The sequence below is a fragment of the Chionomys nivalis genome, chromosome 6 (assembly GCF_950005125.1).
Source record: "Chionomys nivalis chromosome 6, mChiNiv1.1, whole genome shotgun sequence".
In the NCBI taxonomy this organism is placed as follows: domain Eukaryota; kingdom Metazoa; phylum Chordata; class Mammalia; order Rodentia; family Cricetidae; genus Chionomys; species Chionomys nivalis.
The window spans coordinates 7,774,764-7,797,022 of NC_080091.1; positions in this window are offsets into that span (position 1 = coordinate 7,774,764).

A 22,259-nucleotide genomic window follows, 5' to 3' on the forward strand; every position below is an offset into this window, starting at 1 on the left:
TTCTATGTGTTTTCTACTTCTCTCCTGTTATCCTATATTCTGTCTTTTATATTTACCCTGAGTTCTATTTTGAACTGCAAAAAAGGTGAATGATGTGGTTGGAGTCAGGGATCTTCAGAAAAGTTGGAGTCAGCATATGATGGACAACATCTAGATATATTGAACTATGTTTAAAATTTAAAAATAATAAAATCTTATTATAAATAACTACAGAACACTGAAAAATTACAATGTTAGGTATTGATTGAATTTAGCAGACAGGAAGAATGCTTGTTTGGTGTACTAAATTGGAAATATTTTTCTTGCTAGGCACGTGTCTGTAACTGGAGAGTTGGAGGCAGGAATCTTACAGTGTTGAAGCCAGCCTGGACCACAGAGTGAGCCCCTATCTTCTCAAAAAAAAAAAAAAAAAAAAAGCAAGCAAGAAACAGAGCACCAACTTTCTTTATTCTTCTCTCCTTCTAGCATTTAATTACTACTTATAAGTATTTAAAATAAGCAAAAATATCAATTTTCATTTTTCATTTACTTTTGCGTTGTGTAATGTTGTCCTTCAATTATTTAAATTTAATCTTTTCTATTTTAATAATTAAGACACTTAGATACTAATTTTAAATGGGAATAATCAAGGTATGTACATATCACTGAAATTATACAACATGTGTTAGAAGCTTATGCTTCTTTATATACAGTGTCTATATACCTTTTATATGAATACATATATGCATGTATATATGTAAACATATGTAATTTTTGTAGAAGAGCAGAACTATAATTTAGCAATTTCTTTTACTTTTTGATAGAAGCACCTTTCCAAGCATCCTGGTTAGTAAATCCCTGGAAGAGAAACAAGCCCTGGTTGACTAGTTTTTCATTCCTTTTTTTCTTTTTATTTATTTATTTTACACAGCAACCACAATCCCCCCTCTCTTCTCTCCTCCTGTTCACCCCCTCTCCCACACCTCCATTCTTTCCTACATTCACTCTTCCACCGTCTCCGTTCAGAGGGGTAAGGCCTTCCATGGGAATCAACAAAGCATGGCATACCCAGTTGAGGCAGGACCAAGTTCCTCCACCTTGCATCAAGGCTGGGCAAGGCATACCACTGTAGGAAATAGGCTCGAACAAGCCAGCTCATGTGTTAGGGACAGGTCTTGGTCCCAGTTCTAAGGGTTCCACAAAACACCAAGCTACACAGCTGTCACTCAGATACACAGGGCCTAGACTGGTCCCATGTCGCCTCCCTAGTTGTCAAGAATCCATGAACTCCCACAAGCTCAGGTAAGCGGTCAGCCGTCTCCATGTGCTTCCTCATCATGATCTTGATCTGCTTTGCTCGTATAATCCTGCCTCTCTCTTTTCAACTGGCCTGGGACTTCCAGAGCTCAGCCCAGTGCTTGGCTGTGGATCTCTGCATGTGCTTCCATCAGTTACTATGTGAAGGTTCTGTGATGACAATGCAGTCACCAAGCTGATCACAGGAAAAGACCTTTTCAAGCTATTTATCCACTGTGGTCAGGAATCTTAGCTAGAGTCATTCTTACGGGTTCCTTCAGTTTCCCTGGCACACCTTAATCCCAGCACTTGGGAAGCAGAGGCACACAGATCTCTGCAGTTCAAGGCTAATCTGGTCTACAGAGTGAGTTCCAGGACAGCCAATTATTCCCAGAGAAACTCTGTCTTGAAAAACAAAACAAAATGAGTGAATGAAAGAAAAAGAAAGAAAGAAAGAAAGAAAGAAGATATCAGTCCTCCTTTTCTATAGTATTTCTCCATCAGCAGTTGGCTGCTACAGTAACAGCAAGTGAAGAACAATAAGTCCAATGAGGTTGTTTTGTTCCTGTTTTCTGGGCGAGAATAGGTTTACCATCCAAAACAGACTGAGAACATGTAACACACAGCTTGACCTTTGGGGGTCACTGGCCATATAGATAAGCATAATCTGATGCTCAGAACATCATGGGTGATGCAAGTAGACACCAGCAGTAGAAAGTGGGAGCAGGGTGTGCATGTCCCTTTACTGCGTGCACACTCACCCACCATCAGGCAGAAAGCTGAAAGTTCAGAGAAACAGCATGAGTTTCAAGGTGACAGCAGTAGGGCATTAGTTACGTGAGCATGTGATTTGTGTCGGGGATTTCATCGTTTCTCTTTGAAGAGCATCAGACAAACCAGCATTCTCTTTCAGTAACTCACATGAGAAATATATATATATATATATATATATATATATATACATATCTGTGTGTGTGTATGTGTGTGTGTGTGTGTGTGTGTGAGAGAGAGAGAGAGAGAGAGAGAGAGAGAGAGAGAGAGAGAGAGAGAGAGAGATTCCCATGTGCAATGTGCTGTGATCTACACAGACCACATGTGTAAACTTATTGTTTCCCTTGGGGGATTGAGAAGTCGCGTGAGCCTTTGGAGGTGATCAGAATGTGCAAGTAGTTGAAGCTATGAATGCTGTTATGCTGACAGGAAATCTTGAGACAGTCCCCTCTTTTTCCTCCTGGCACAAAGGGGCACGTAGAATACGCTCTCACAGGTCCACGTGACTGAGCAACCATTCACTTCTAGCATTCCGTCTCCTGCTTCCTGATATACGGCTGCACTGGCACCACTTCCTAGCTCGGGAAGTTAGGAAAGGTCCACGGGAGATCAGAGTCAGTAGTACACTCTTGAGAGTTCTCACTGAACTAAGTAGTAGCCAAAGATTACAGAAAAAAATTGAAACAAATTTTCAAACCTTGAACTGTATCCACTAGAGGGCTCAGCTAGCCAGGCTTCTCAATGCCCTGACATGCTGCAAATTGTAACAGTAAAAATTCTCTTACTTTCATTTTTTTCTCTTTTTTCTCTTTTTTAATTAATTAATTTTTGTTTTTTTGAGACAGTATTTCTCTGTGTAACTTTGGTGTCTGTCTTGGAACTAGCTTTTGTAGACCAGGCTGGCGTCAAACTCACAGAAATCCTCCTGCCTCTGCCTCCTGAGTGCTGGGATTAAAAGCATGTGCCACCACCACCCAGCTTGGCTTCTTTTTTTCTGAGGTCTACACCATGGTCAAAGGCATGCTTATTCCACAAGAGGATTTGAGGACAGTGTCTGTAGCAATGGAAGTAGTTTCAGTACATGTGTGGTGTGTGTCTTCTTGGTGTGTGTGTATGTGCAAATATGTCTGCATGCAAATTAATGTGTACATATTGAAATCCCAACATTTCTACTAGTTGAAAGTATTTCTTGCTGTGTCTATAATCTGAAAATATCTAGGTCATCTGAAATACCAACAGTGATTACAAATGCAGCACTGATTTACTCAGTGAGGAAAATGGATATTATTAAATTAAAATGTCATGCAGATTCTAAAAAATATTCAAATGGGGAAAAGTAGTAATTTTAGATCAAGGAAATTCAGTCTGTATTTATCCCACACAAGATACAGAAAAAAACCCAGAGAATAGGAATTGATTTCATTTTTGTTCATAACTTTCCAGACAGTAAGAAAACGGACAAATCATCACTGTTAGAAGACATGTGCTCTAATTCTCATTTTTAATTTTATGTTTGTATTTTGGGTGGCTTTTAGTTTCTGGGTCAGTGGGTGGTTGTTCTGATCTGGATTCCTAAGGACACCTGCTGCCTGCGACAGACACCTGAATGTATGTCAGTGGCAGACTCCCAAGGCATAGGACTGAAATGACACAATTCAAAGAAGTTTGATGCAGTGATATTGGGGTACCGTGGAATGTCTGAATGTTATTTGTGTCAATCAGCCTCTGCCCTTGTCACCACCCAGGGTCTATGTCACACAGAACCGACTGTGCCGTCGTCACACCTTAGGCGACTAAATGCTTCAGAATCATGCAGAATTAAGACACATCTCTTAGTTCCTTGGTCTTTGGCTTAAATCTTATTTCAGAAAAATCTGGAGAAATATTTATTAGATGGACAGACTTGTGCTGCAGCTGAGAGGATGGACACTATAGAGGGCTGCTTTTCACATGCTAAAATATTACTAGGACTGTTCCAGACTCCGCGTGCTAATTCTCTTAATCCTCACAAGAGTCTTATGGGATGAATTAAGTGCTATTGTAATATTTTACATATGCTGTGGCTTGGATTAGAGAAGCTAAGTGTGGGGCGGAAAGATGGCTCCCCTGTTAACGGCTTTGTCTCACAACTTAAAGGACAGGAGAAGCTAAATGATTGTCTACCACAGTGTAGTCAATTTTGGTCACACTTTCCTCTGTCCCCTAACCACTGTGCTTTTGTGGTAAAGCATGATCACTCTTATCTTCCTCCTAGGGGGGAAATAAACTGACCTCATGTCTTAAATTTCTCCTGGGGCCTTTATTGTATTTTGGAAGCAGCATCTTCTAAACATATACCTTGGATCGCCACAAGGTGTCAGCCTTAGCACTCTGAAGAAAGATACCCACAAATTTGCCATTTGGAGGAAATTCAGGTTATCACCATACTATTGAAAGACCTGGACAAATCCAGACTCCCCTAGCAGGAAAAAATAGAGCCAAAAATCTAAGCAGGGAGGGAAGAATCAGAACTCTAGGATTAGTCGGTCCAGTTTCAGGAACTAGCTGATGATAAAGTTAGATTGTAATCTTGAGTATAATCTTGAGAAACAGGGAGTTGCCCCCTTGTGATCATCACTGGTATTTTTGGAATTTTCTGTGACACCCTCCCTACCCCTTTCGGATTACTAGGCTGTGGTGTTTCTTTCTTTAAAAATCCCTTCTCCCGGTCTCTCGGAGTCGAACTCCTTCCTTGCGTGGGTTATGAGTCTCAGCCCCAGTGCACTGGTACCTGTCAAATAAACCTCGTGTGACTGCAGCAAGGACGGTCTCTCGTGAGTTCCGGGGGGGGGGCTGTTATCCTGAGACTTGAGTGAGAGTCTCCCCACACTGGGGGTCTTTCACTATCATCTCCAGGAATGCCAAAGCCCGAGGAATGCCAAACCCAGAACCACCAAGAACACTACACCTGGCATCCTGTGCACACGAGTTCCTCTTCCATATCCTGCATCCCCAACTCAGCTGTTGACCCTGAGATCTGCCTTATATCCTCATGAATCACAAATGTTAGAACCAATGCACTCGTGTTTTCTTATAACAAATACTCATTTTCTTAAACTCAAGAACATTAGTTTTCTTTAATTTCTCCGTGCTTTGAGGGCCATAGTCCTGACACAGATAGCATATTCAGCTGAGAATCCTGAACAATAAAAGAGAAATCCACTGTGAACTTGCAGAAACGATACAGAAGAGAATATCCAATGCCTTGCACTTGTTAGTTGCAAAGTTTCTCTGTAAAGGTGGTTGGTTAATAATGTAAAATGTGCGTTGTGCTGTGAGGAATGGTCAAGCACCCTTAAATGCATAGGGCTGCTATGAGAGACATCTCCAAATGATGCCTGTCACCATGGCAATGCCTGAGCTAAAGGACAAGGAAATGAAAGGGGAATAGTTGAAGCACCACCTTCAACAGGTAGAGTGCAAAGAAGAGGCCTTGCCATGCAATTCTGTACTGCTCAGCAGGAGGAAAAGCAAAACCCTGTGCATTTTGTAATTGGGAAATTATTTTCCTGGTAGAAGGTCAACAGCTTTCTGAGTTTAACAGAAAATTTGTTCCCACACTACTAAATTTTGATATTACTAAATGTACTCATAATGAAAAATAAATCTACAAACTGGGACATATTTTCCTGCTGGCAACTTCTGCTGAAACATAGATCTGTCATTAAGACGGAATACTTCCCACCACAAGGAGCAACAGCTGGACTCCTCACTGCTCTCTCACTTTGTTTGGGTTTAGGGATTCTACTGCTAGGAGAGAATTACAAGCTGAGAAAGGTAATGTCAGCTCTGAGTGGGATGAGCTCAGCTGCTGAGCAGTGGCCTGGACCGTGCAAGGCCCTGCTGTACAGCAACAAGAGCATGGCGGTGATGTCACCTCTGAGAGTCAGGCTTACTCAGGGTTGTCCTCTTGAAAAGCAGAGGCTCTGCTAGGGGCCTGGAGCCTGTGTCTCCCACCATAATCTCTGTCACTGGTAAACTAGGAACTCAGCAAGCAAGCGAGTCCTGCATGACAAAAGGCGGAGGAAGAGATTAACAGGGTGGAGAGAAAACTCTTTCAAGAAGATGCACATTTCTCAGTAGTCCTCATTGTCCTTTACTGAAGAACAATGGCAATGGGTTCTTGATCCTATTGCACGTAATGGCTTTGTGGGAGCCCAGGTAGTTTGGATGCTCACCTTAATAGACCTGGATGGAGGTGGGTGGTCCTTGGACCTCCCACAGGGCAGAGAAACCTGCTTGCTCTTTGGGCTGAGGAGGAAGGAAGACTTGATTGGGGGAGGGGGAGGGAATGGGAGGTGGTGGCGGGGAAGAGGCAGAAATCTTTAATAATTAAATAAATTAATTAATTAAAAAAATAAAAATAAATAAAAAAAAGAAGATGCACATTTCAATACAGCTCACAAGCAAACAAGGAACAACTGTAGAGAAATCATGAAAATTGCTCACAGTCTTCTAGGATTTGGTGATACCCTGTAGAGATGGAATGCCATTGCCTTAACCCATGGGATGGGATGGTTGCAGATCAGTACACACAGGTGATGCTGTCATCTCAACACAAAGAGGTCAACTGCAGTTGTCAGTTTGTCTTCCCACGTGTGAGGCCGGTGACATTCATCCTACATGCCATTCTGTGCCCAGATCTTTACCTTTTCTTTTTATATAAAATGTAAATCTGTGTGGAGTTGACCATAGTTCTGTGTGTGTGTGTGTGTGTGTAGGGATTAGGCAAAACATATTCAAAACACTTGTCACAAAGCTGAAAGCATAGTCAAACAATTTACCTATTATTCAATCTATACTAAATGTATTTAAAACTCAATTTACCATAGCTGAAAATACCGCTGATCTTTCATTTCTTCATTCATTCATCCACTCATTTATTAGTTTGACACCAAGGAGCTGGGACTCAAATGCACTCACCATCTTCCTCTCCCTCCTTCAGTCCTCCTTGGGAAACTCTTTGCGCTCACCCTAGATGAAGTTGATATAAATCTGCATGTCAGGGCAGAGCAGAACAGAGCAGTCAGAGTGGAGGCAGAATTAAGAGAACAGGCAGAGGACACCTGGCATGCACCCCTCCGCAAGCCATTACCCGTAACTGCATTGACACCCTACTCACGCCCAGGGAAGACGCAGAATTGCCTCCTAGGGTGGAGGAATGCTCTTCCAACAGGAAGGACAGAGATAGTGAAGAACTGCACTGTCTGGACTCCAGATTTAGAGAGTAACTAATACAATGCAATACAAACCACAGCAATAATAAGCCAATTAGATTTAGCAAAACTAAAATAAAAAGCTCAGATCCCAGCTAATTTCTCCTCCAAACTTGGGTGAAAATTTGCCCTCTTTACTGAACAGCCTTAGGTTACCTTGAGTGTTTGGTTACTGTGATGATAAGGATGGCAGTGCTCACAGATTTACTGAACAGACTTCAGTTACCTTGGGCATTCGGTTACTGTGATGATAAAGACGGCAGTGCTCACAGAACAGTAAGACTGACTGCTGTTCTTTTGGAGACAAGGCCACACATGCGCAGAAAATACAGTCTCCAAGTGGACTACAAACCCCAGTGGTACAATGGAAAACCACGCACGCGCAGCACATTTTCTCCCAGAATGCCCAGAGCCCTTTAAAAATGGGCGTTCCAACCCGCCCTCCCCCCTTTTTTCCCCCTTCCGTCTCTTCACTCCCGCTCCTTGTATGTTACCCTCCCCCATTAAAGTTTACCCACGTGGGACCCTGCGTGTCTTGTCTCTCCTTCCCCAACCCCGCGTGTCTCGTCTCCCCTTCCCGAACACCCCGCATAAAAAATAATAACACTGACTACTGTGTCTCAATGCAAGTGAGCTCCATGTTCCCACAGTTTGTACTTGAAGATCCTTTAAAAAGAAGCAAGCCAACCTTTCACCAAGATTTATTTTATGTGTATTTGTGTGTATGTGTGTATACACTCGGCAGTCTAGTGAGCGCAGGTGTCCAGGGAAGAGTCTTATGGGATGAATTAAGTGTTATTGTAATATTTTACATATGCTGTAGCTTTGATTAGAGAAGCTAAGTGTGGGGGTGGAAAGATGGCTCCCCTGTTAACGGCTTTGTCTCACAACTAAAAGGACAGGAGAAGCTAAATGATTGTCTACCACAGTGTAGTCAATTTTGGTCACACTTTCCTCTGTCCCCTAACCACTGTGCTTTTGTGGCAAAGCATGATCACTCTTATCTTCCTCCTAGGGGGCAAATAAACTGACCTCATGTCTTAAATTCCTTCTGTACTCTTTATTGGATTTTGGAAGCAGCATCTTCTAAACGTATACCTTGAATCCCCACAAGATGGCAGCCTTAGTCCTCTGAGGAAAGATACCCACAAATTGGCCATTTGGAGGAAATTCAGGTTATCACCCTACTATCATCCACAGGAATGCCAAAGCCCGAGGAATGCCAAACTCAGAGCCACCAAGGACACTACCCCTGGCATCCTGTGCACACGAGTTCCTCTTCCATACCCTGCATCCCCTGGGGATGCGGTTAGAGGAGACTGTGAGCTGACTCTACTGAGTGCTAGAAACCCAACTCAGGTCCTCTGCAAGCACAGCAGGTGCTCATGCACTTTTAACACCTAAGCCATCTCTCAAGCACCTAGCCATCCTAAATCCAAATATTGCTTCCAATAAAATGTATGCCTTCTCATGGACTTGCATGAGGTCACTCAGTAAGGTGCTTAAAATGCTGATTCCAATGCATAGAACAGTAGACCATGAGCATGCAATCCCTGGGGTGGAATTTAGAGATCCGTCTTTTACCAAGAGCTCTACTGAGATTTCTGCAGAGTTAAAACTGAACTGCAGAGGATACAGAGGTTGTGGCTTAGCATACTCTGCAGGGTTTTATTGGACTTTTAAGAGCTGCATGCTTGCTTCTCAGGGAGAAGGAAATATAGAAAAACATTTATTATTTCCCTGTTCCTGGTCTACCTTAAGTGTCGGAAGGAGTTGTAGACAAAGGCCACGTTCTTTGCCTGGAGAGTATTTTCTGATCTTCCGTTGTGGTTAGAGGTTTCTGTAGAAATTTATGTCTTAGGCTATGAAGTATTCAAAATTTTCTGTGTAAGACCAGTTAATAAATATTTTTGGCTTTGATAGGCAATGTAGTATAGCGTATCATACTGTAAATTGTGTCTGTGTACGTGTGTTTGTAATTATTTATTTACTTTGTTCATTTTTAAATTGCAGAATCAAATCATATCACACAGGTCTTTAAAAATAAAAAGCAAAAAATAATTGCGAAGAAAGGCAGGCGAGGAGTGGAGCTCAGTTCATATGGGCAGCGTGCTGACTCCTCACTGAGCCCAGGATCAAGGTCTGTGTGGAAAGTTCTTTGATCTGACCCTGTAGTCACACTAACGGTCCTATTGAATGCTTATGAACAGCAGTGTTCTCACAGGAGACCACCTCAGCGAAGTCTCCTGGTTATTTGCTGGGTATTGGCACGGCGTTCCGAGACAGGGCTAGTATTTAGTTACCGTTAGGGTAGGGGGAGCCACTTTTTGCTCTTTCCACTATTGATGTCATTTTGTTATCTCCACCAGTCCAGAACTGAACAGCACTGAGTTGGTCCCTCAGTCGTTATTATGTTGTCCTACTTATCAGCTGATATTCATGGGTTCAAAGTCAGAGTAACGGGCAAGGTTGTATTTGTGGCAGAGTATGAAGAAAGGAAAGTAGAGAGAGACAGGCAGAGAGGGATACAAAGACTACTCTCTGTACAAGACAGGCCGAGTCACCCACTTGTAAACGCCCTATAGTGGAACCTGCATGTGTTCCCCTACTTCCTGCCAAACCCATCCTCGCATTTCTGCCCACATCCAATGTTCATCCGTAGTCCTTATTCTCTATACCAGAGGTTCTTGAAGTTTTCCACCTCACAATATCCGTGAGCTGAGAGGCTGCTTCGCATAAACACATGGACAAAGTCACAGAAGTGTATTTAGTAACATTTCTTAAATTGCTGAAAATTCTTACCTAACCGCAACCAGAATTATTCATTTAATGATCTCCCCCTGCCCCGTGTGTGTGGTGTGTGTGTGTGTTTAAAATTCAAGTCAGGAACTCAAATAGCATTTCTTAAAAGAAACTCAAACATTCTGTGGCACTATAGTCACAGATAACTACCTTCATACTTATACAGTGAAGAACACTGGTAGGGTCTGGAGTCATTTGAGTGTAGTCATTGCTGGCTATGCTTGCTCCAAATATCCTTGAGGGCTGCTAGAAAGTTCTGATTAAGCCCATGAGAAAAAGCATTTTTTTTTTGCCCAAGATAAAGAACACATTAATTATTAAGATTTGGACTGCTGTATGCCAAGCCCTGAATTCTTGTATTGAGACAGTGCACCTGCCTGAGCTTCCTCCCAAGGACAGTGCAGGGAGGCGGCTGGGGCTAGCTGACTGCACTGCCCTTGCTTCTGCCTGAAGGGGAGGGGGAGGAGAACTTGAGGGAATAGGGTAGTCGAGGTGGGGAAAAGACAAAGATGGAGAGTAAGGAGAGAGATATCTTGATCGAGGCAGCTATTATGGGCCTAGCAAGAAACCTGGCACTAGAGAAATTCCCCAGAATCCACAAAGATGACCCCAGCTAAGACCCTAAGCTATAGTGGAGAGGGTGTCTCAACTGGCCTTGCCCTGTAGACAGATTGATAACTCTCTTAAATGTGTCCATAGAACATTTATCCAGCAACTGGTGGAAGCAGAGGCTGAGATGCACAGAGGAGCAGTGGGCGGGGCTCCCGAACACCAGTTGAAGAGCAGGAGGAGTGAGAATCTGCCATTTCTTCAGCCTTAGCGCCCCTCACAAGTACCCCCAGCTGATTCCTGCTTGAGCAGACTCTGACTATAGGATACTATTAGCAGTCTCTCTTCATGTAATGAAACCCTAGAAGAATAGAAACCTTCCTTTGTACAATAAAATCCTTGCAGATCATAACATTTTCATTTTCCATCCGAGCCAAGGTGTTTCAGACAGAATTTATTGGCTCTGCTTGGTGTGATGGCAGGCACAAGGCAGAGCGCGAGGTAAATACACCGAGTAAAGATACAAGGTTGCACCTGCATGGACGTTGTGCGGAAAACATGGGTGAGTACTACCAGAATTGCCTCGGATACCTTGCACGTTTACATGCTTTTTAAAAAGTATTATTTTACATTCCAACCATATTTCTCCCTTCCACTTCTCCTACAGCTCTCCTCTTGTCTCCCACCCCCACCGCACCACGCGGCAGCCTACCCTCCCTCCTATAACCACTTCTCTCAAGGATAAGGCCTCCCATGGGGAGTCAACAAGGCCTGGCACATTAAGTTGAGGCAGGAATAAGTCACTCCCCCATTCCTCGAGACTGACCATGGCATTCCACCATAGGGAATGGGCTATAAAAAGGTAGGTAGTGCACCAGGGATAGATCCTGGTCCCACTGCCAGGGGCTCCTGAGAGACCAAGCTACCCAACTGTCTCCCACATGCAGAGTGTTCAGTTCCATGCAGGCTCCACAGCTGTCACTACAGAGTTTGTGAGTTGCCACGAGCTTGGTCCAGTGGTCTCCGTAGATTTCCCCATCATGATCACCGGAGGGAGGGATATGGAAGAGCAACGAAAGAGATACCGTGACAGAGGGAGCCAATAAGGTGTTAGGGAGAAACCTGGTGCTAAGGAAATTCCCAGGAATCCACAAGGATGACCCCAAATAAGACTCCTAGCAATAGTGGAGAGGCGAACTGGTCTTCTTTAATAATCGGATTGGTGGAGAGCCAAACTGTCATCCTAGAGCCTTCATCCAGCGAGAAATGGACCCAGATGCAGAGATGCACAACCAAGCACCAGGCCAAGCTCCTGGATTCCAGTCAAAGAGAGGGAGGAGGAATTATGTGCGCATGTTTGGTTTTAAACTAATTTTATTGGTTGTGCATTCACAAACTTTTCCCTGCTGTCAGAAATTTCATGGCTTCCACATTCAGTATAAAGATGTGAGCTATAGTCAAGAAACTGTTATCCAAACAACCGCTCTCTCCTGCATAGAGCACTTTATACCCTTGGAAGCCTTCCAACCCCTTCTCTGAAAGGTCCACAGGCCACCTTGTTGTAAGTATATAAAAAATTAAAAATACTACTCATTAAAATTCTACAATTTCATTTACCTCCCCCAAATGTATTCATGAAGGATATTTATTATTGATGAATGGTACAAACATAAGCAAGGCATTCATATTTGTAATTGTTTATAAGCACAAATTGACCAGGAGCAAAGAGGCTAGTGGCAAAGAAGAAAACTTTGGGCATATATTTCCATTTTTCTGGTAATATTTCTCTTCAATTGCCTTTTCTTTTACTTTATTTAAATATCTTATTTTTCATTTATTTTACATAATGGCAGTTTCCTCTCCCTTTCTCCCCCTTTACTCCCACTCCTCTTCTATCTCCATTCAGAAAGGGGCAGGCCTCCCATGGGCTTGAACAAAGCATGGGACATCAAGTGGAGGCAGGACCAAACTCCTCCCCTCGCATCAGGACTGGGCAAGGTAATACAGACACAACTAAACTTCATTTCTATGTGATTTGCCCTATGACAGTCACATTAAAAATTTTTTTCCTGTAGGCTACAAACTTCACTACAGACTGAAGGCAACTTTTAAATAAAAAAGTGTAGGAAAAAATGTTCACACCACAAATACTCTTTTCTTTTCAAAGATATAAACTGTCTAAATTTTTCATGGTTAAAAATACATATGTGGGTTTTTGCCTTCATGTATATCTGCTCATCATATGCATACCAGAAGGGTACTTTGTAGCCTGGGTCGAAGGGCAGGGCAATAAGTAAGTAATACAGTAATATTTTTTCATGTCTTTCTTTAATCACTTACCATGATTTATATCTAAGTCATTCTAATCTCTGGTTTAACTAGACAAACTCCTGCTATTGCTTATAAGGTGATACCAAATATATGCTCAAAGAATATTTCAGAAGCAAAAAGAAAAAAAGAATAACAACTAGTTCTTGAAAACTCACAAAGCAACATAGTTAGTAGCTTTCCCTAAATTTGGCAAAAGGTTGAAAGAATGATGGTATCAGATAAAAAACCATAGAATTATATTTAGGTATAAAGACATCAAATTCACTCAAGTAAAATATTTAAAGATTGTCTTCCTTTTCTTTCCATCATGATCTTGCATGCCCAGCTTAAGATATGAATCATTACTCCACATAATTAATTCATAAAATATGTTAATGAACATATAACCTACAATAATTAATGGAAGAAAAGGAAGGGATTTATTGCTTAGCCAGACTAATGCAATAGTTGTGTGTCTTGCTCTTACCAAATGTCTATTTTATAATACATTTAAATTAAATATTTATATTCAATATTAAATAGTGTATTATAAAATGAGTAATAAAGTAATATGATTTTAAAAAACAATCTTGATTATATAACACAACTATACAAAAATTAATAAGAGTTTTCTCACCTTCTGGTATAAAAAATATACCTTTTTAATGAGTTTGGTGTTGGTATTCCAACGTAGAATTCATGGGAACCCTGGTTTTACTTCCAGGAACCTACAAGGCAAGTAGGCTGAAGGCCTCTGGACCATAGCCAAATGCTATTCCTAGCACTTTGCTCTTTCTTTTCTCAGTATTGTCCTCACTGGCACTTTTGGGATCCTTTACACACATATCCACAATCATTATCATCCCCTCTACCTACCCATGACCATCCCCTGTGCATGACATAGATGACATTGTGAATGGGAATAGCATTAGAGAGTGTGCTGCTGTGTAGGAGGTTCCAGAAGGCTGCAGAAGCTAAGTGAGGTCACAAGCAAGACAGTATAGACTGAGAAGTATGCCCAGAGCTAGACAAGAGATGGATAGCAAGATGATTCTACTGAAATATGGAAGCCAGGAGAGGATTCTCTAGCCAAGTCTAAAAGTAGTGCTACAAATAGGTATTACATTAATATTTCATTCGTGTCCATCATTGGTTACTTATTATTCATATCATAGCCATTCTAATCTCAGGTTTAAAGCCATTCAGGCTGTGAAAGAACACAAAGCAACTCACAAAACTTCAGAGGTACTAATAGCCTTGCCTTTAAAATGGTTAACTGAGAAACCCATATGGGTTAAACAATGGCCTTTAATTCCTTCAATGGAAGACAAACTGCAGGCTTTAGAACATCTGGTACAGGAGCAATTAGATGTTCACAATATTGAAGAATCAACCAGACCTTGTAATTCTCCTTTATTTATTGTTAAAAAGAAATCTGGAAAATGGAGAATGGTGACAGATCTAAGAGCAGTCAATAAGGTTATTCAATCTATGGGCCCTCTACAGTCTGGAATTCCTCAGTCTTCTTCTTTTTTTTTTTTTTAGATTTATTTATTTATTATGTATACAACATTCTGCCTCAATGTATGCCCACATGCCAGAGGAGGGCGCCAGATCTCAGTACAGATGGTTGTGAGCTACCATGTGGTTGCTGGGAATTGAACTCAGGACCTCTGGAAGAGCAGCCAGTGCTCTTAACCTCTGAGCCATTTCTCCAGTCCCCTCAGTCTTCTTTATTATCAAAAGCATGAGCTCTTATAGTTATTGATTTAAAGGATTGTTTCTTCACTGTACTTTTACAAGAAAAGGATCAAGTATAATTTGCTTTTACAGTGCCTACTTATAAAAATTCTCAGTCTACTAGGACATACCAGTGGACTTTCCTCCTACAAGGAATGCTCAGTAGTCTCACTGTGTTCCAATATTTTGTAAATCAGCCATTGGAAATAATATGCAAGCAATTTCCAAAGTCCATAATTTACCATTACATGAATGAGGTTTTGTAATCTGACTCAAATGCAGGTACTTTAGAAAAAATGTTCAAAGAAGTTTGCCTAAGTGGGGATTACAAATTGCTCCTGAAAAAAATAAAAAGGGGAGATTCTGTCAATTACCTAGGTTACAAAATTTACAGAAAATTAGAATACAAAAGGTACAAATTAGGAGAAGCTGATTGAGGACTCTTAATGACTTTCAAAGATTGTTAGGAGAAATTTCAAGTCTACAACTGACTGTTGGAATAACACCTGACCTAATAGTTCATTTAAACAAAACCTTAGATGGTGACAAAGACAAATAGTACCAGAGGATAAACAGGTGAAACAGAAAAATAATTGATGGTCATTGAAAAGAAATTACAGGAGGCATATGTAGATAGAGTGAATCCAAATCTTAATTGTATTCTAGTCATATTGCATTCCATAATTTCCCCTAAGGAATTTTAAAGGAGAGGAAAGATATTATCTTAGAATGGATCTTTTGTTTTATACCACATAAACCAGGTAAAAATTAAAAACTTATGTGGAAAAAAATCTCTGAATTAATTATAAAAGGAAAATTGAGACTTCATCATCTAGCAGGTATAGAGACAGAAGACATTATAGTTCCTTTTACTGCTGATGAAATTTAAAAAATTTTGGGAAGACAATGAACCTTTGCAAAGAGCTTGTGCTAATTTTGGAGACGAAATTAATATCAATTATCCCAAAAGTGTTAGAATTAACCTTATAAAGAGAACTTCTTGAATTCTTATCCAAATTGTATGTGATGCACCAAAAACTGGAGCCTGTACATTTTATACAGATTAAAATAAATCAGGAAAGGTAGGTTATAAATCAGAAGAATTAAGTAAGGTGTAACAATGCCCTTATAATTCCCTCTAAAAGGCAGTATTATATGCTATTCTCATGGTACTAAGGGATTTTGAAGAACATCTCAACACAGTTACTGATTCACAATATGCAGAAAGAGTTGTCTTGCATACTGAAGCCACTAAATTTATACCAGATGATACAGAATGGACTTCATTATTTATACAGGTTCAACATGATCAGGAACAGGCTTTGTTCCATATACATAACACACATCTAATCCCATATGGGTCTGCCAGGTCCTCTAGCACCAGGTAATACAGAAATTGATCAATTATTGATTGGAAGTGTGCTGAAGACCTCAGAATTTCGTAAGAAACATCATGTCAATAGCAAAGGTTTAAAAAAGAGTTTCCTATTACATGGCAACAAGCTAAGGAGATTATAAAGAGATGTCCTACTTACTCTTTCTATAACCAAACACCATTACCAGCAGGGAATAACCCAGAGGGTACTCAAAGGAATGAAATCTGGTAAATGAATGTGTTCCATTTTACAGAATTTGGCAAATTAAAATATGTACATCAAACTATTGACACTTATTCAGGTTTTCAATGGGCAACTGATTATTGATTCAGTAATCATGCATTTATTAGAAGTTATGGCCGTCATGGGTATACCTGCAAAAATAAAGACAGACAATGATCTAGCCTATGTCTCTAAAAAATGAAACAGTTTTTTGCTTATTTTAATATAAAGCATATTACAGGTATGCCAAATAATCCTACAGGTGAGGCAGTTATAGAAAGATCAAATTGAACTATAAAGAATATGCTAAACAAACAAAAAGGGTTGGAAAATACCCCTAGAAATAGATTGCATAATGCTTTATTAACAATGAATTTTTTTAATGCTAATGAGAAAGGAACAATAGCAGCAGAGAGACACTAGATAATAGAAAAAAACTTCTGAATCAAATCAGTTGGTATATTTCAAGGATATGCTGACCTCACAATGGAAACCAGGAGATGTGCTATGTGGTGGAAGGGGTTCGCTCTTGTTTCCACAGGAGAAAAAAAAGTTATAGGTACCATCAAAATTGATAAAGATTTGGTTTGAAAAAGAGAAACCTCTTAAGAGAAATGATGGCTCATCCACAGAGGTGACAATCATACAAGTGGTAAGAAAATCTCATAAGTGTTGGGGCAGGGTTATGTTCTTGTGTTTGTGATGTAACTTGGAAGCTGTACATAGCATTGCGCTCTCAGGGTCAACACTTGAGGAAAGGGAGGAGGCAGGGTGGAGATGAGTCTTGGGAAACAGTTCCAGAGCCTGCAACAGCCTACCATGGGTGCTTCCTTCCTGCTGAGATTTGTTTTTGGAAAAGGTTTCTCCCTTTCTCTGGGGCAGTGTTATCTGCTTTTGAGACAGGGTTCCTCTGTAAGAAACCGATCCTCACTTCATAATAAGAGCCCTGGAGAGCCAGAGTAGGGAAAACTAGCACTTGTTTGTTGAAAACAGATTACTTCTCTGCTTAGTGCCTTATATCAACAGGCTGATCATTTAAGGCTCGCAGGACTTGCCTTTGCCTATTAAATAGAACCCTGAACTTAGAAAGGTCAATAGTGTTTGTTGGAGGACATAAAAAGGAAAGCATTGTAAGTGGGTTAAAGTGAAGCAGACTAAATTACTTTGAAATGTAAACAAGTTTTACTTTCAAAAGTCAGCTCAGTGTGTGAAACTTTGACAAGCTCTTAGTGAGTAGTGTTAATCTAAGTTGTTCTTTTCAGATGGAAGTGTTCCCAAGCCTTCAGTAAAATCCACAAAGGCCTCCAGTGTTAAACAGATCTGTATGTCAATGGGGGAGGCTGTTTGCTTCAGCTTCATAGATTAACAATTCCGAAATCACAGAAGTCGCTATAGCTAATGTCAATTTTTTGCATAAATTAAGGTTGGTAATTCAGGATTTTTTTTTTTTTTATAACTTGAATGTACCAAGCATCTCACAAATCTATGGTGTGGAATATAAAAGACAGATAAAGGTCAGATCTATGTTTGTAATTTAATTTAGATTTAGTTAATTTCTCTGGTGTACTGATTCCATGAATTTGGGATTGTACATTATATAAAACACCTGTGCTTTAGAAGTTGTATTAGTCAGAGTTTTCTAGTGGAACAGAACTGGTAAAATGGATGTGTACATATGTGTATATGTGTGTATGTTTGTATGTGAATATGTATGTGATTTATTAGAATGGCTTTCAGACTACGGTTCAGCTAGTCTGTTAATGGCTGTGTTCTGATGAAAAATCCAGGAATATGGCGGTTGTTCAGCCTACAGTGCGAGTGTCTCAGCCGATTTTCAGCTTAGGTCAGAATCGTGAAGAAGTAGGCTGTAACTGCAGTGAAGGGATGCGCTTAGTGTGTGAACTTACAGGTGAGAATGAAGGCAAGCAGGCAAAGAGCAAAACCTCTTCTTCCATATTCTTTATGTAATTTGCCCACAGAAAGCTGTGGCCCAGCTTTAGGATGGGATTTCATACCTCCAGTGATTTGGATTTCAGGTGGGTCCTCCACCTCAAACAATCCAATTAACTAAAAATCCCTCACAGGTACCCCAGTTGCTTGGGATTTTAGTTAATTCCAGATGTATTTACATTGACAACAAAGAATAGCCCTCACAGAACTTCATTATCTTTTGATAAAGAAAAATCTTAGTTCATATTTCATTTGCTTCCTTCACTTTTTAAAAGCTTTCATTTCTCCTTATTTCCTTCTATTTCTTCTTCATCTTTCTCTTATTTGTGTTTTACAAATTATTGGACTGTCATAAAAGTTGGTTATAATAAAACGAAACTTCAGGGTTGGACAGAGTTTCTTTTGTCTGGTCCAGGTACTTCCTGAACTCTTCTGGAAGTTGGTGACAGCAGAATGCTCTTCCCCCTGCTCCAAACACTGACAGCAGCTCCCACCCCCTCAAAAAGAAACTTTGTGGCAATATACAGATTAATAGAAATGTGTTAAATTCAATGTAATATAATGTAAGAGTTAGCCATAAGACGCTAGAGCTAATGGGACAAGCAGTGATTTAATTAATACAGTTTCTGTGTGATTATTTCGGGGCTAAGTGGCTGGGAACAAACTCTCAGACTTCTTCCAACAAACTAAGCCATCCCTCAGAGACAGATGAGACACCATCACTTGGTGAACATTCTGCTAATATGATCTTCCATTTATTTTTTTTCCTTTTTATTTATTTATTTATTAAAGATTTCTGCCTCCTCCCCACCTCCACCTCCCATTTCCTTCCCCCTCCCCCATCAAGCTCCCCTCCCTCATCTGCCCTAAGAGCAATCAGGGTTCCCTGCCCTGTGGGAAGTCCAAAGACCATCCACCTCCATCCCGGTCTATTAAGAGGAGTATCCAAACTGCCTAGGCTCCCACAAAGCCAGTATGTGCAGTAGGATCAAAAACCCATTGCCATTGTTCTTGAGTTCTCAGTAGTCCTCATTTTCTGCTATGTTCAGCGAGTCCAGTTTTATCCCATGCTTTTTCTGACCCAGGCCAGCTGGCCTTGGTGAGTTCCTGATAGAACATCCCCATTGTCTCAGTGTGTGGGTGCCCCCCACGCGGTCCTGAGTTCCTTGTTCATGCTCTCTCTCCTTCTGCTCCTGATTTGGACCTTGAGATTTCAGTCCGGTGCTCCAATGTGGGTCTTTGTATCTGTCTCCTTTCATCGCCTGATGAAGGTTATTGTTCAGGAGGATGCCTATATGTTTTTCTTTGGGTTCACCTTCTTATTTAGCTTCTCTAGGATCACGAATTCTAGGCTCAATGTCCTTTATTGATGGCTAGAAACCAAATATGAGTGAGTACATCCCATGTTCCTCTTTTTGGGTCTGGCTTACCTCACTCAGGATAGTGTTTTCAATTTCCGTCCATTTGCATGCAAAATTCAAGAAGTCATTGTTTTTTACTGCTAAGTAGTACTCTAATATGTATATATTCCATACTTTCTTCAACCCAATTATAAAATGGGGCACTGAGCTGAACAGAGAATTCTCAACAGAAGAATTTCAAATGGCCAAAAAACACTTAAGGTCATGCTCAACTTCCTTAGCGATCAGGGAAATGCAAATTAAGGCAACTTTAAGATACCATCTTACACCTGTCAGAATGGCTAAAATAAAAAGCACCAATGATAGCCTTTGCTGGAGAGGTTGTGGAGAAAGGGGTACACTCATCCATTGCTGGTGGGAATGCAAACTTGTGCAACCACTTTGGACAGCAGTGTGGCGGTTCCTCAGGAAATTCTGGATCAACCTACCTCTGGACCCAGCAATACCACTCTTGGGAATATACCCAAGAGATGCCTTATCATACAACAAAAGTATATGCTCAACTATCTTCATAGCAGCATTGTTTGTAATAGCCAGGGCCTGGAAATAACCTAGATGCTCTTCCATTTATTTTCATCTTCTCAGTGGTACACTGAGGTCTCACACGAATCATATCCTCATGTGACTCTGTTCTTGCTTCTAGTGTTCTGAGATTGATATATTATTTTATTACTTATCAATCTCTTGTTTTATTAAATGCCTGGTTTGATGAGTTAATTTTTTTTTATAAAATATAATTTCTACATATGAGTTACTACTAGGACCCAAAGAATTAAAACCTGGATACTCAGTGTATCCAAGAATAATGATGTAACTCAGAATAATGATGAATAAGACAGGTATTTATTGTCAAAGACTATAAATCAATACTTCTGGGTACACTTATTTCAGTCTTGTTTAGAGCATCAAAAGTTCCCTTAAGCTAATGCAAGGGATAAAGCACAAAGTAAAGGGACCAAAGGGGACTTTAGTTAGGACTAAGTGTTCCCTCTGACACAATAGTATTGATTTCATGGCTATGAAATATCAATATGGTGCTTCCTGCAAAAATTAAGACTAGACCTACCATAAGACAATGATAGCTTGCCTAGTGTGCATATATATACATGAAGAACTCTAAGGCAATGTGCCACAGAGACACCTGTATTTCCATGTTCATAGTAAAACCATCTGCAACAGTTAAAGTCAGGAGTCAGTTTTGGTGAACACCAACAGAAAAATAAATAAACAAAATGTGTTACATTTTTTTTATCTTTGAAAATACTATCATGAGATGTCTCTGTAATTGAATGTTTAATAACAACAATTTTCAAACATTTTCTCAGAATGATTAAACATTGAGCTGTGTATTGCAGATGAGCTAGCGTGAGCTAGCACCCTAGTACGTGAGTATACAATCTCATGACATTTCTGAAGAACTGCAATTCCCACACACTTTGAGTAATGTTACTCCGTTAATGAGAGAAGAGTAGCCTGGTGTTCACAATGTATATGAATGAATCCCCAATGAAGGCAGCAACAATGTGGGGTATGTTGAATTATATAATGAGTTCAGTATTATGTGTTTCTCTCCTTCCTTTTCTCCCTCTTTCCATCCATTTCTCCTTTCGTCACCCTTACTTCTCTCACAGATATGCATAAATATATTGATACAGATACACACATAAAAACAGTTTACTGATTTCATTTTTGTTGTTGTTGTTTCTTTCTTAGGATAGTGGAAGCTTAATCATGAGACACTAAATTGAATTTTGGCCTGGCCAAAAATGGGTTAAATTACCCCAGGTTCATGCTATCCTCAGGCCTTGTTTCCCAAGCAAGACACATGGCTCCCAGCAATCAAGTTCTCCAGTACAGATGGGTAAAACTTGCTTAGGGAGTGAAAAACATGTGGCTTCTTATCTCCCATAAGCAATAACTTCCAGCATGTCAGGAGCTATCTGTCTTTGAGCAAGAGACTGACAGATCAGAGACCTTTTGTTCCAAGGATCTCTTAGGCGTAGCAATTAAAACTTGAAATGTAACTTTGGCTCTCACAGTTCCAACACTGAGATCTTCAATTTGGACTTCATATCAGAATGCTGGGGAGATGAGAGTTGGCCTTTGTTGCTCTTCTTTGTCTACTCTTGGTTGTTTCCTACACCACAAAGAGTAGTATGTGTTGTTTATGCCTTTGACACCTTGGAAAGCACAGCTTTTCCCCACCGAAGAGCTATCAATATACAGTTGGGTACAATGTTGCTCCAGTCCTTGGATAAGAAAGTGAACAGAAGAGAAGCAGAGTGATGATCTTCAAAGCATAACTTCAGCTTTTCATGTTTGCTTTAAAAACCTAGCGAATGTCTTGCAAAATACCGTTATTGAATGTGGTGGGCATTAATTAGCCTAAGACAAAATAAGATTAATTTTCCTTACCTGAGGAAGCAGCATAATACTTATATGTCAACTTTCTTCAAAATATTTTCATTTATGCATTGTGTAGGGTGGTACATATCTTTAACTCTGCTTGGGAAGCAGAGGCAGGTGGATCTCCATGACGTCAAGGCAAGTTGTTCTATAGGGCAAGTCTCCTGGCAGCCAGGACTACA